Source organism: Triticum aestivum, chromosome 3B, assembly GCF_018294505.1.
Source record: "Triticum aestivum cultivar Chinese Spring chromosome 3B, IWGSC CS RefSeq v2.1, whole genome shotgun sequence".
NCBI classification, from domain to species: Eukaryota; Viridiplantae; Streptophyta; class Magnoliopsida; order Poales; family Poaceae; genus Triticum; species Triticum aestivum.
The window spans coordinates 768,225,978-768,240,076 of record NC_057801.1 but is presented as its reverse complement, the minus strand read 5'-3'; the positions used below and the strand labels follow the sequence as shown (position 1 = coordinate 768,240,076).

Below are 14,099 nucleotides of genomic sequence, written 5' to 3'. Positions count from 1 at the left end.
TTATATGACCGAGGAAACTGCCCAATATATGAGATGGGTCGCCGAAGGGAAGATGTACAATACAAAAAAGATGCAACATCCACGGGATGGTGAAGCATGGAAGAAATTTGTTGAAATTCATAAGAAAACATATGACTGGAAGAGTGTAGCTGTTGGGATAACAACCGACGGGTTCAATCCATATGGTTTGATGGCTGCCATATACAGTTGTTGGCCAGTATATGTTATCCCCCTGAATCTGCCCCCTGGCATTTGCATGCAACGACATCACATGTTCCTGACGTTGATAATTCCAGGTCCTAACTATCCCGGGAAGCATATGAGTGTGTATATGGAGCCATTGGTGGACGACTTGTTGCTTGGAACAACGGGGTCCGAACATACGATGTCGTTTCAAAGAAGCACTTCAATATGCATATCTGGTACCACACATCGCTACATGACCTACCGGCACGTGCAATATTTTGTGGTTGGTGTGTAAAGGGGAAGTGGCCTTGCCCATTGTGTCGATAGCGTGTGACTTTCATTTGGCTGGCTAAGGGTCACAAGTATGTATGCTTTGACCAACATCGGCAGTTCCTTCGTCTTGATCACCCATACAGGCAAGACGCTACGCACTTCCAAAAAGGTGTTATTATTGATGACCCGCCACCACCTATTATGACCGGTGCCCAGCTTAAGGATGAGTTAGATGTTCTCGAGGAAAAGCTCGATGGGAAAGGTTTTGTGGGGTATGGAGAGACACACCAGTGGACTCACATTCCAAGCTTATGGAGGCTCCCTTACTTTAAAGATCTTCTACTTCCACACAACATTGATGTAATGCACACTGAAAAGAATAGTGCGGAGGCCTTACTCGGCACGCTCCTCGACACCGAGAAGTCAAAGGATAACATTCAGGCTAGGATCGATCAAGCCAAACTATGCAACATGCCAAAATTAAATTTGGTGCCTCGTGCAAAAGGTAATTCTTGGAAGAAGCCACCAGCCCCTTTCACCCCTTCAATGCCCCAAAGGAAGGAAATTCTCCAATGGATTGTGAACAACTTGTACTTCCCTGATGGATATGCAGCTAATATCATGAGGGGAGTGAATATGGCTACAATGCGAATAGGAGGCCTCAAGAGTCATGACTACCATGTATGGCTTGAGCGGATAATGCATGTGATGATTTGAGGGTATGTCAGAGAGGATACTTGGCGAGTGCTGGAGGAGTTGAGCTACTTCTTCCGTCAGATTTGTGCCAAAGATTTAGATTATGAAGTGGTTGCAAAGTTGGAGGAACAAGCACCTGAGTTGCTATGCAAGTTAGAGATGATATTTCCGCCAGGTTTCTTTAATCCGATGCAACATATGATCTTACATCTTGCGTATGAGGCTAGAATGGGAGGACCTGTGTAGTTCCGATGGCAGTATGCACCTGAACGGGAGTTCAAACATCTTCGTGGGAAATGTAAGAATAAAGCCCGCATTGCAGCCTCCATAGTCGAGGCCTACCTGAACGAGGAGGTGGCCACGACCACGACAAAGTACTATCATGACAGTATTCAGACTAGGTTAAATCCAGCTCCTCGTTACAATGAAGAACCCACCAGTAATGTTTCCGACCTTAGCCTCTTCGAAGGCCAAGGTGGAAAAGCAAGTGGACCGAAGCCTAAGAACTTTTCACCTACTAAGTGGTCGACTATTATGATCTATGTCTTGACCAACATGGAAGAAGAGCAACCGTACATAAAGTAAGTGTAGAACACCTTTATTGACAACTACTCACTAGTCTTGAGTTCTAACTCGAATTCTTCAAATTGCTAGGGAATTCCAGAACGAATTCTGGAAGCTACCATAGCCTCCTAGCGACGAAGAATCAGCAAACCTTCTTGAAGATACCAATGCTGATGGCGGTTTCATTTCTTGGTTCTCAAGAAAAGTAACTTTTCTAACTTTATGTTACTTCAAGTTGATCTTACTTGCCTGTAATGCTTCCACTAATGAACCAGACAATTTCCTATTAATCTTGTAGGCATATCAGGAGGTTGATATGGACGCCAAAGTGAGAGAAGTAGCCAAAGGTTTTGAATACGAGGCCAAGTCATAGGCTTACGGCATGAATGGGTATCGCTTCCACACTGATAAACACACGTGTGAGAGGCCCAACCGAAGGTCAATAAATAGTGCGGTCTATTGTCTAGGGACAGATGGACGTCACTACTATGGAACCATCGAAGAAATTTATGAAGTATTGTGGTATACAGGGAGTGAAGCCCATCGTATTCAGATGCAGCTGGCTCAATCCTGAGAAAGTGAGACGACCCCTAGTATTGGCTTTGTCGAAGTTGAACGAGCTTCGAAATATGCAGGAAATGATGTCTATATTATGTCTCAACAAGCTAAACAAGTGTTTTATCTCCCATTTGCGTGCACATCTATGGAATATATCGATCTCTTGAAGTGGGATGTCGTGTACAAGGTACCCCCGCATATCAAGGTACCTACCCCAAACAAGGACGATTACCATATAAACCCTAACACATACAAGGGAGAGTTCTTTCAAGAAGCAGACACTTACAAAGATGAAGATGATGCAAAGGAATATGATGGTGTGCATCACAAACATGATGGTATGGAACATGAGGCCATGGATGACATGGAAGTAGATAATGCAGAGGATGAATACGAGGATGTTTCTGACCCTCGAGATTTGGCATTACTTATGCGATGGCACATGGGGCTAGATGAGGATGAGGGCCCCCCTGAAGACTTAGAGGATGAATGTATGAACGGGCGTGATAGCGATGATGAAAGCCCTGATCCAAATGTTGCACCTAATATTGACCCTTATTTCTAACAACTCCATGTAATCGTGTGAGAACTCTATGTATGTGTGTCACAAGTCTATGTATTCGTCTGTGTAACAACTCTATGTATTCATGTGTGTAACAACTCTATGTATTCGTGTGTGCAACAACTCTATGTATTTGTGTGTGTAACAACTATATGTATTATTGTGACAATTCCATTTATTCTTCATATGTGATATATTTATTGTATTTACATCAAGTTGTATCATCTGTACTAACTAGTTTGTTCTTCTTCGTATTAGGTGATTGAACATGACAGGTAGCAAGAAGATTCCAAAGGAAAGTTTGAAAAAAGTGAATGATCTGTACAATGATCAACCTGCTCGACCGGTGAAAGCGGTGGCCGCTCCTTCATCAGTTGCCACAACCGCCAAGAAGGCCAAAGGATTGGCGGGTCTAGACACCCGTCCGGCAAAATGTGTGAAACAAGGTTGAGTACCACGCGGGGGAGGAGTAGGAGGCGAACGAGGAGGGGGAGTAGGTGAGGCAGGAGGAGGAGGCGGACGAGGAGGCGGACGAGGAGGGGGAGTAGGTGAGGCAGGAGGAGGAGGCGGACGAGGAGTACGTAAAGCAGCCCGGAGTAGAGCACCTCTTTCTTCTCCTCGACCCTCCGATGCAGTGCTTCATCGTGCTCGGGAGGAGGAAATAGAGGATGAGGATGAGGCGTGTGAGGAGGAGGACGAGGAGGATTTTGCGGAGGAGGTGGTGGAGGATGAGGAGGAGGAGGTGGTGGAGGACGACGCCGCCAAGAGGAGGCTGGTTGTTCGTCGGGTTTCTGAGGGTGGGGATGGACCCTCACGGGTGACAGAGCACCATGAGGTGAGCGGTTCGCAACCGAGCGGTTCAACTATCAGCACTAATTCCAGAGGGAAAGTGTGGTTGCGTGGTCCTTCAAAGCTTCCAAGACGTCCATATGTGCATAGAGACGTGTTGATTAAACCAATGGGAGAGAAGTGAGTGGTTATCTCGACTCATCCCATATAAATTGTACCTTTTGTCATTTCCTCACATATAATATGACTTCACTCTTCGAAATGCAGAAGCTTAGTAAAAGGTGGTGAGAGGCGTCTGCCACGGTTGCCGAGTGGCATCATTGGGGGTCTTTGTAGGTTAAATTATCCTGGACTGGTCACTTTGCTGAACGGTATCATTGAGCCAACTTGGTCATGGAATCACTACAAACTTGCACCGGATTTCTTGGATATGCGTTAGAGGGTTTTTGAAAACAGAGCCATGCGAGTGGTCAACGATTTCTGGGTAAGTCCTTTCAAACACCTAAATGTCAATACCAAAAGGTTTAAATTTGCCATAGTCATGATTTAATCCTTCTCACATGTATGCATGTTTGTAGGATTTCTATACATGCGTTGAGGGTCATAAGGATTGTGCAAATGTGGTGGTTGAGAATATTGCCAAGAAACTAGTCCACGACATGCACTATGAGGAGCGCGTCCGGTTAGTGGTCAAGTATCACGCAGACTATCACAACCATAGGATTTCCAAACAGGAGGCTCGAGGGACGCATCTTTCACGGGACAATTACTTCAAGGCAAGTGACGATGGATGCTTGCTATTTCCTACACTACGGAAAAATTAGAATCCTTACTAAGATGTATTTGTTTAATCTATAGGTGATTCCTCGGTGGTGCACTGACAAACGTCCGTGTTGGGAGAAGATCCTCGAACGGTGGATAGATCCAGGGTGGCAGGATGAACACAAAGTAATATCCGAACGGCATAAGTTGATGGGGGTCGAGGACACCGTCAAGGCAACCTCACCATCCCAGGTGTCGTCTCAAAACATGTAGGCAACCACATCCTTTTCTTTCCATCATGTTCTCTTTCATTTGTGAGCATTCCCTTGATTTTTTGGATCACTTTCTTTTGTAGAAAGAAGACACTGGCAAGGATATCACTTACTTCGAGGCATGGACCATCAAACGTACCAAAGACGACAAGGACAAGGACCCTCTCCACCCGGAGATGGACTGGATCAGCTCTAAAGCCCGGTCAGATGGAGAGAACTACACCAAAAAAATTGAAGGAGACATACGGGCCTGACGTTGATCCTCACGTGCTACCGTTTGACCCACTTGTGGCCATTGCCGCGGCAGGCGGTAGACCGAATGGCCGGATGGCGGTTCACCTCAATTCTGTCATAACCTCCTCCCTTCCGAGAGTCAACACGCTCCGTGCTATGAGTACTGGCTCTACTCCTACCGTAGAGCGTCACGTACCACATTCCGTGAGCATTATTGAGGATATTCAGGTCAGTGCTTCTTCATTGATCCTTCATGGTCCTTCTTCATTGATCCTTCTTCATTATTGAGGATATTTGCATTTCAACATGAATGACATTTGCATTGCCATATTGTAGACTCGATTGATTGACACCGAGAAAGAACGAGATGAAAACCGGGCCAAGCTGAAGGCACAAGATGATCTAGTGAAGTCTTTACAACATATGGTGGCCAATCTTTATTCCATGCAAGGCCAACCAGTGCCAGAGATGCCACCGACGCCAGAGTGGAACATTGTGAGTTTTGTTCAAACTATTTCTATCACCATTTTTGGCATTACCATATGCATTCATCTCACTATTGGGTCAATCCATCACAGCTCAACCCATCACAAGGGTCGAACAATGTTCCGGTAGTTCCACCTCAAGTTTGTGGAGTTGGGGCAGCAAAGGGAATGATGCCTTCTAATGTTGATGTTATCACTCCGGTTGATGGAGTTGGGGCAGCAAACGGAATGATGCCTTCTAATGTCGATGTTATCACTCCAATCTCCAAAATCGCGTGAACTTCATGTTATGTTTGAAACTGTTCCTTGTATGTTGAGAACTCTTGCATCTTGAGACTTGTAAACTTGTGGTCTATTGCTTTGATGCACTATTGCTTTTATGTGGAATGTTTTTCAGAATCAATCATTGCTTCTTTTGTTCAATGATGCCTATATGTGACATGTTCTATGTGTGATGAACTATATGCTGCTGCTGTATATGTTTCGCTGCAGGAAAGAAACAGAAACAGGGAAAAAAGGCTCCTGGGCACACCATTGCCGAGGGCTGCTCTCGGCAATGACTATGAAACTGGACCAGAACGCACCCTTTACCGAGAGGACTCTCGGTAAAGGATAATAACCTGTAGCCCTCTTGGCAACTTTACCGAGAGGCCTCTCGGTAAAGGATAATAACCTGTAGCCCTCCTGGCAACTTTACCGAGAGGACTCTCGGTAACGGAAAAAGAATTGCCGACGGTGGCTCTCGGCAAAATATTTTCATGGCTTTTAGGAGAAGTGACGTGGCCCTCCCCTATTGGCTGAGTTTGCCGGGAGTCACACTCGGCAAACATAGCGTTTGCTGACAACGGCGCTTGGCAAAGTTGGCCCTCTTTGCCGAGAGTGGCGCTCAGCAAAGATGGCCCTCGGCCTGTCGGCCTGGCCCCACGTGTCAGGAGCTGACACGTGTCAGCCACCTACTAGCTGTATTTGCCGAGCGCTGCGCTCAGCAAAGATGGCCCTCGGCCTGTTCGCCTGGTCCCACGTGTCAGGAGCTGACACGTGTCAGCCACCTATTGGCTGTCTTTGCCGAGCGTGGCTCTCGGCAAAGATGGCCCTCGGCCTGTTCGCCTGGTCCCACGTGTCAGGAACTGACACACGTCAGCCATCTATTGGCTGACTTTGCCGAGCGTGGCGCTCGGCAAAGATCGCACTCGGCATGTTTGCCTGGTCCCACGTGTCAGGAGATGACGCGTGTCAGCCACCTATTGGCTGACTTTGCCGAGAGCGGCGCTTGGCAAAGATGGACCTCGGCCTGTTCGCCTGGTCCCACATGTCAGGTGCTGACACGTGTCAGCCACCTATTGGCTGTCTTTGCCGAACGTGGCGCTCGGCAAAGATGGCCCTCGGCCTGCTCCCCCTGGCCCCACGTGTCAGGAACCGCCGTCACCATCTGTTATGTGTTAGCTACTTTATTTTGCCGAGCGGTACTGTTTGACTCTCGGCAAAGTCTTTACCAAGTGCCCGTGTTCTGGCTCTCGGCAAACTCCTGTTTGCCGAAGAGGTGCATGTCGGGTGGCTTTTGCCAGGGGTGACACTTGGCAAAGGCTTTGCCGGCGATTTTCGGCCCTTTGCCGAGTGTCCGTGGCACTCGGCGTACCACAGGATTCCAGTAGTGAGGTCACTGTGAACTTTTTTAGGGAAATAGAAAAAATATTTCGCTCAAAAGAAAAAGGCATTTTTTCTTCTATTCCTAAAAATAGCATATTTTTCCTTCTAAGAAAAAGTTCCTACGTAGTTTCTAATAAATGTTTTTTTTCTAGAGGCAATAAATAAATAAAATAAAGCAAATTCAATTCCTCCACCCAATAAAACAGAGATATGAGGCGGATCAGATAGCAAAATATTGATGCAGCAATACTCTCAACAGCTTTGTTCCAGAGTGGAGTTTCTTCTAAACATGATAGGTACAAGTAGAACACCAGCCACGCAAATAATATAACTGTAACTCTGTTCCATCTTCTATGTACCAACTACTACTCTAATCTCGACATCGATATCCTCCAAACAGCATATTAAATTTTTTCCTATGTAAAACTGAGATCTTAAGTTCATAGCAGAAATGGTTAGAATTTGTGAATTGCAACTATGTACTGTGTCAGGAATTATTATATGCAAAGCAAATCTTAAGTTCATAGCAGAAACGGTGAGCTGCAAATCGCATCTCTAGTTCTCCTTTTTTTTATATATATAATTCTAGCATGTTGCACTGCACTGACACCAATGAGGATAAATTAGCTCTGAAATTTTCGTTATCACTTGCTTAATCAAATTTCAGAGTTTTTAATCGTGGCCTTATTCCTTCTATCAATGGAAGTTGAATTTGTCAAACATGATTGAGTTATTCCACACTGGACTGAGCAGCATGCGAAAAATCTAATTATCTATCTCCGTCATTCTCGCTCTCAAAAGTAAAGGCAGAAAAAGGAGGAATTTTGGTCAACATGTCAGTTCCTAGGGTGGAACTGAAACATATTGTGCAAGTTGGCTACTCTAATATTGGTGCAGAGATTACCAGAAGAAATATGCAAGAGTGGAGTAGCAGAACAAAGAAGTGCACTTTGGATGTGTTTGATAAAGAGAAATAAACAGAAATTTCGTTGTACTATTAGCAACAAAACTGTATTCTAATGTCGCCAAGGTCTGAAGTAATAGTGCACTCCTTATATGAAGGCGAAATGGTTCATAGTGAAATATGAGTAAGACCCTTCAGAAAATTATAAGCAACATATAAGATATAACACCATCGAGCCGGCAAGGTACAACCCTCTCCTGTACACTGTACATGCTAAACAAAAATAGGTGTATGGAAAGTAAAATTGTGTCAAATATATTAAGTTTATTGTATGGTTTGATCTAATCTAATCAACACATATATCCTCCAACTGCATATTGTGCCGGGCAAAAATTATGTAAACTACTGAATCTACAAAAACCATCTAGAAATAGCAGCAACATATTGTGTCCAATAATTGCATTCAGCCAGTACAAACAATATAAGTGCCACATAACTAGGTAAGACAATCATCTCCAATAGATACAGGACAATTATTTTCAGTAGTGTGTGTACTACTGTAGCAAGGGGTACTCCCACCAGCCAGAATGTTCACACAAGTAAGCTCTTCAGCCAACATTTAGGCCTGCATTATTTGTTGTGGTGGATATGTTGGGCTGCTATCAGAAGGGTGGTGGTGGTGGTGGTGAGCCGCCTGGGCCCGGGGGTCCGAAGAATGGGGCGCAGCAGTCTTGGAGCAGGCAGCAACAACAGAGGAGGTAGAACTGCACAAGAAGTATTCGTCCTGAGTTTCAGAGAATATAAACAATCTGTTTCAAACAGGGAAAAAAATTCAAAGGAAGAAATATAAACGATCGACTAATGTATGCTTCGCCACTTATATATTGCAATTTGATTGAGTTGACCACTAAACCACTAACCATCTAACTGAATGAATTGCTTTCTCTTTTCTTTTGGAGATGTTGATGTTGATAATACTAATTTGATGATTTCGCTGGCAAAAATGCACAGTTTAAATTTCTGTTAGTAGCTGAGGATTCAACTTACCAGGACCCGAAGAAGCCACCAAACCAAGGCCCCCAAGAACCAGGGCCAGGGCCTCCCCAACCTGGTCCTCCAGGCCCACGAGGACCCATTCCACCAACACAGAAACAACTGGTTAATACAGACTACAGCTTCACAAGAACTCAGCCAGGACACAATACAAGAGTTGATGCCCCAATTGGAGATGAAGAAGAATTTATAGATGTAGGGTGAGAATAAGTAGCTGTACATGCACCTGCCGTTCCAAGGATCACCTCTGAGTCTTGACTCTCACCCACTGGTCAGTCAGGTCTATGTTCCAAGTTCCAACTACTATTCTGAACCCTCAGCCTACTCTTGCCTTGCATTACGAGTACAAGTTTGAGTTCATTCTAATCAACACCTGTGTCCTCCCAATAGCATATAGTGTATGTTAAAGTAAAACAACAGTCGGCAAAAATACGTGAACATCTGAATCTAGAAACAGCAGCTACAAATTGTGTTAGGTATTTATATATGCAAAGTAAGTACATCTTAAGTTATTAGCATCATCGGTGAGCTTATATTGCTTCATTATATCACTTTGCTTACATGTCAGAGAACACCCTCTGACGAGAAACAATATTAGGCTTCTGTTTCTGTGTGCTGAAAAGATGATAATCAAGCTGAGGGAAGAGAGCAGGCTGAAAATGTGTTTTTGGCTTCAACTTATAAGGAAGAAGCAGATAAAACTAAGTGTCTTTTTCCAGCCATAATCCCTGTATGTTACATGTCCCTCATGTCTTGCCAATTACCACGACGGTCATTCGCTGCAGATACAAATGATCTTTCATGTAAAGTCTGCACATAATAAAATTCAGCGGCAGTTCCTTGTTTAGACGGAAAAAATCTGCTACTCTTGGCAACATACGTTTATGATCTACAGACTATTGGTCGACTTATCTGAAAAATACTTTGTACAGACTACAGAAACATTGTCCATATGGTTTTGATTTTTGTACATAACCAGATTACCAATAGTATCAGAAGCCTACTTGTATAGAACAGTATATTTTGTACAGAACCGTCCAAAGTGTTTGCTGCTCATGTAGCTTAATCAATTAACCTTGTAAGGCCTTTTTTCCTCCGGTGAAGTTTTTATAGTGTGTTTGAGTACGATTCTGGGGATAGAAAATAGTGCAAGTTTCTGCATATTTTCTACTATGGCTGGTATGAAGCTCCGAACTGTGAGTTTGCATCTGATTTCACATGCTGGCTTATGAAAAATGAATTATGACAGAACATTTCACTGAGCAGTGGACTATGATGCAACCATTTAATTTAACTACTACTGCTCCATGGTCTTCTAAAAATTCAGATGTAGCTTACAAGTCAACAAAGAATCTGTCTATGCTCATCGTCAGCTTCAACGAAGGGTAGAAACAGGGAACACCCCTACTAATAATGACTATTAAGAAGACCACTAAATAAAAATGGTAATGTCAATTCTTCAATTCAAGAAATATGGTACTAAGAACTAAGAACTAAGAACAACAACAACAACAACAACAACAACAAAGCCTTTAGTCCCAAACAAGTTGGGGTAGGCTAGAGGTGAAACCAATAAGATCTCGCAACCAACTCATGGCTCTGGCACATGGATAGCAAGCTTCCACGCACCCCTGTCCATAGCTAGCTCTTTGTCGATACTCCAATCCTTCAGGTCTCTCTTAACGGACTCCTCCCATGTCAAAATCGGTCGACCCCGCCCTCTCTTGACATTCTCCGCACGCTTTAGCCGTCCGCTATGCACTGGAGCTTCTGGAGGCATGCGCTGAATATGCCCAAACCATCTCAAACGATGTTGGACAAGCTTCTTCTCAATTGGTGCTACCCCAACTCTATCTCGTATATCATCATTCCGGACTCGATCCTACCTCGTGTGGCCACACATCCATCTCAACATACGCATCTCCGCCACACCTAACTGTTGAACATGTCGCCTTTTAGTCGGCCAACACTCCGCGCCATACAACATTGCGGGTCGAACAGCCGTCATGTAGAACTTGCCTTTTAGCTTTTGTGGCACTCTCTTGTCACAGAGAATGCCAGAAGCTTGGCGCCACTTCATCCATCCGGCTTTGATTCGATGGTTCACATCTTCATCAATACCCCCATCCTCCTGCAACATTGACCCCAAATACCGAAAGGTGTCCTTCCGAGGTACCACCTGGCCATCAAGGCTAACCTCCTCCTCCTCACAGCTAGTAGTACTGAAACCGCACATCATGTACTCGGTTTTAGTTCTACTAAGCCTAAACCCTATCTTTTGGGTTTCATCTCCATAAGAGTGGCTGAGTTTTTACGTTGGCTCGCCAAGCCTATCACAACCCTCCTCCTTTACCCGGGCTTGGGACCGGCTATGTTGAGACAACATAGGCGGAGTTAACTAAGAACTAAGAACACCACTAGAAAATTCAATTCCTGCCGACACATGAGGTGGTTCAGCTGGCAAATATTTCAAAAGCAGAGCAAAGCATCAACACGGCATTAATCACTTCAACCAAAAGGGAGACAAGCAATATAACATTCAGAGCTTATGATCCTAACTTATATTACATCAATGCCTAAAAACAAGATGCCAGCAGGCTCATAGTTGATCATTCCATAGATATTGCGGCTCATAAGGAAACGACAGCTAGTCCGTTAAGAACCACCACCTCACTGAACAGCGATCAGATGAAAAGTGAAGCATTCACAGCATAACCTTTTAGAGCCGGAAAAAAGGTATGCTGAACAAGACTTTGCTTGAGCTGACAATGATAAACACAGAGGCGTTGGAGATCAAAATTGAAACTGTCAATCAATTTGCCATCTGTGTCAATGTGAAACGCCGACCAACCAAAATTGACCAGCAAGAGCATGCCACCATCCCCCGAAACATCGTTCACATCCCAAAGATTAATATCCCGAAAGTCATAGTCTACATAATCTTTGACCCGGCCCCTGATTTCTTCAACTGGCAGTCTGATTTGGTACTTTAAATCCCAAACCTCGCTTTCGTAGTTCTGCAACACCCATATACCAACAGTGTTCTTATCATCGTCATGGCAATAGATGCCAAGCATGCCACCCTTCTCAAAGATATATCCCTGGGTGGGAACAATTGGAGAATGCATCTGCCGGAACGACTCGGCTATGGTGTCGAATACTATTATGGGTTTGCTTTCACGCTGTGTGCTTCCCCTCCGATGATACACTGGGTTTGGGTACCAATGCAGACCATCACGCACGTGGACAGGTTCGTCGAGCAACTCTGCCTTCGTCTCCGGCCACCCGATGTACCTCGGTGACTGGTCGGGTCCCAACGGAAGGACAAAGCAGCCAATTTGATCTTTCGGCGAGTCCTTGCGGCTCGCCTGGTGCAGTAGCAGGCGGTACTCGCCGGTAGGTCGGTGTGGGTATATCCCCAAGGTGTCAAAGTCCCACGGCGGCCCTACGACGGAGGCGAGCTCACGCGTGGTCGGGTTGCAGATAGAGATGTGGGATCCGCATATACCCTTGTAGTACGTGGAGAGGACGAGGAGGCCGTCGCACGAGGCATCCACATATAAGTGCCTGTCAAGCCGGGCGACCCTATGGAGCTGCGCGTTTGCGGCGGCCCGGTGGTCGAAGGCGAGAATGTCATGGTGGCGGAAGGCGAGGACGCATCGTTCGCCAGACAAAATGTGGAAGGTGGGCTGGCGGGCGTGGTGGGCGAGGAGGAAGCCGTGGGCGGAGGTGGCGCGGCGCCAGGAGCGGCGGACGGCGCGGCAGCGGAGGAGGGATTTGGGGTTGAGGCGGACGAGGATCTCCCAGATCACGATCTCATCGGGGAGGCTGCTGAGGAGAGGCGTCGCTCGTCCTGCCGCGGCCACCTCCGCCATGATCGCCGGCTGGGAACGACAAGAATCGTGCGCTTGTGCTGGTGGCGGCGGAGCGGAGGGGAGGAGATTGAAATGGGCACGGCCCAGGTTCTCTTGGATGAGAGAAATAGTGTCCCTCAAATGGGCTGGGCTTAGCCCAGAAGCAGATTACTGCGGACTTCTTCATTTTGGCAGTGAGATCACTGAGAAATTTGGTAGGTATTGCAACGGATTTTTAATTTGCTTGGTGTAATGTATTGTACTGCAACAATTCTTCCTTGCCACCGGAAAATAGATTTTTGTTTTCAAAAAAGAAGAAAAATATTTTTCCTAGAGAAAAAAAAATGTTTTTTCCCTTAAAAAATACTGCTCCCTCCGTTCACTTTTGTAAGCCGTTTCAGACAACTGAAAACGGACTGTTTTGCACATTGTCTGAAATGTCTTCAAGGCCTTATAAAAGTGAACAGAGGGAGTACGACGTACACAAGAACTTATGTGTCCTCGTATATGGTACACATTTTGTTTCTTTGAACGTATATATGTTAAAGATCAAACATCACACCAAGCAATGGAGAAGGGGAATAACAATGTCCAATTCTGTCAATAAGACGATCTTCAGTCTCCATAAGACCCACCTAACCTCTGATGCAATTATAAATCCAGGAAGAAAAAGAAATTATATAGAGCACTTCATTGAGAAGTTGACTATGATGCGCGACCATTTCATTTAACGAATAACGAGCAGTGCTCCAAGCCCAAGGTTTCCCTGAAAATCAGATGCCTCTTTTCATAGCTACAACGGATGGGTAGGGAGGAGAGCTGCATTGTCCATTCTTCAGTTCAAGAAAAAGGCGACACAGGGCATTTATATTGCTAACAGAGGATGGTTATCTGTTTCATGATATGCTCCAATCAACCCATTTATCTTCCGAGCATGATACATTCTGTGTATGTAAAAGTAGAACACCTGCCAGGCAAGAATATATAGTTGTGACTCTCACCCACTAGACCCTTTGGCCTATGTTCCAACTTCCAACTACTACTCTGACCTCCCTTCCAGCTCTTGCCTTGCATTACAGAGTACAAGTTTGACTTCAATCTCTGGTGGGCTGGTGTGTGATCAACTGAACCTGCACTATCATGCTCAGTCTAAACAATTTAATTTCATGCTATGATCAAATCTAATTTAAAACAGCTGCATGGCAAAGCACACCTCCAGTTCTCAATGTTTTATAATCTAGCATGCTGCACTGGACTGAT

General features: G+C 45.1%; 1 long non-coding RNA gene across 1 annotated transcript; it reads right to left on the bottom strand.

Moving 5' to 3' along the window:
• Positions 1 to 8,374: 8,374 nt before the first annotated feature.
• Positions 8,375 to 9,139, bottom strand: LOC123066449 (uncharacterized). The gene is made up of 2 exons (XR_006431344.1): positions 8,980 to 9,139; positions 8,375 to 8,696 (listed from the first exon to the last, which is right to left on the bottom strand). It is a non-coding gene; the product is annotated as an uncharacterized lncRNA (long non-coding RNA).
• Between the last annotated feature and the right edge of the window lie 4,960 nt (positions 9,140 to 14,099).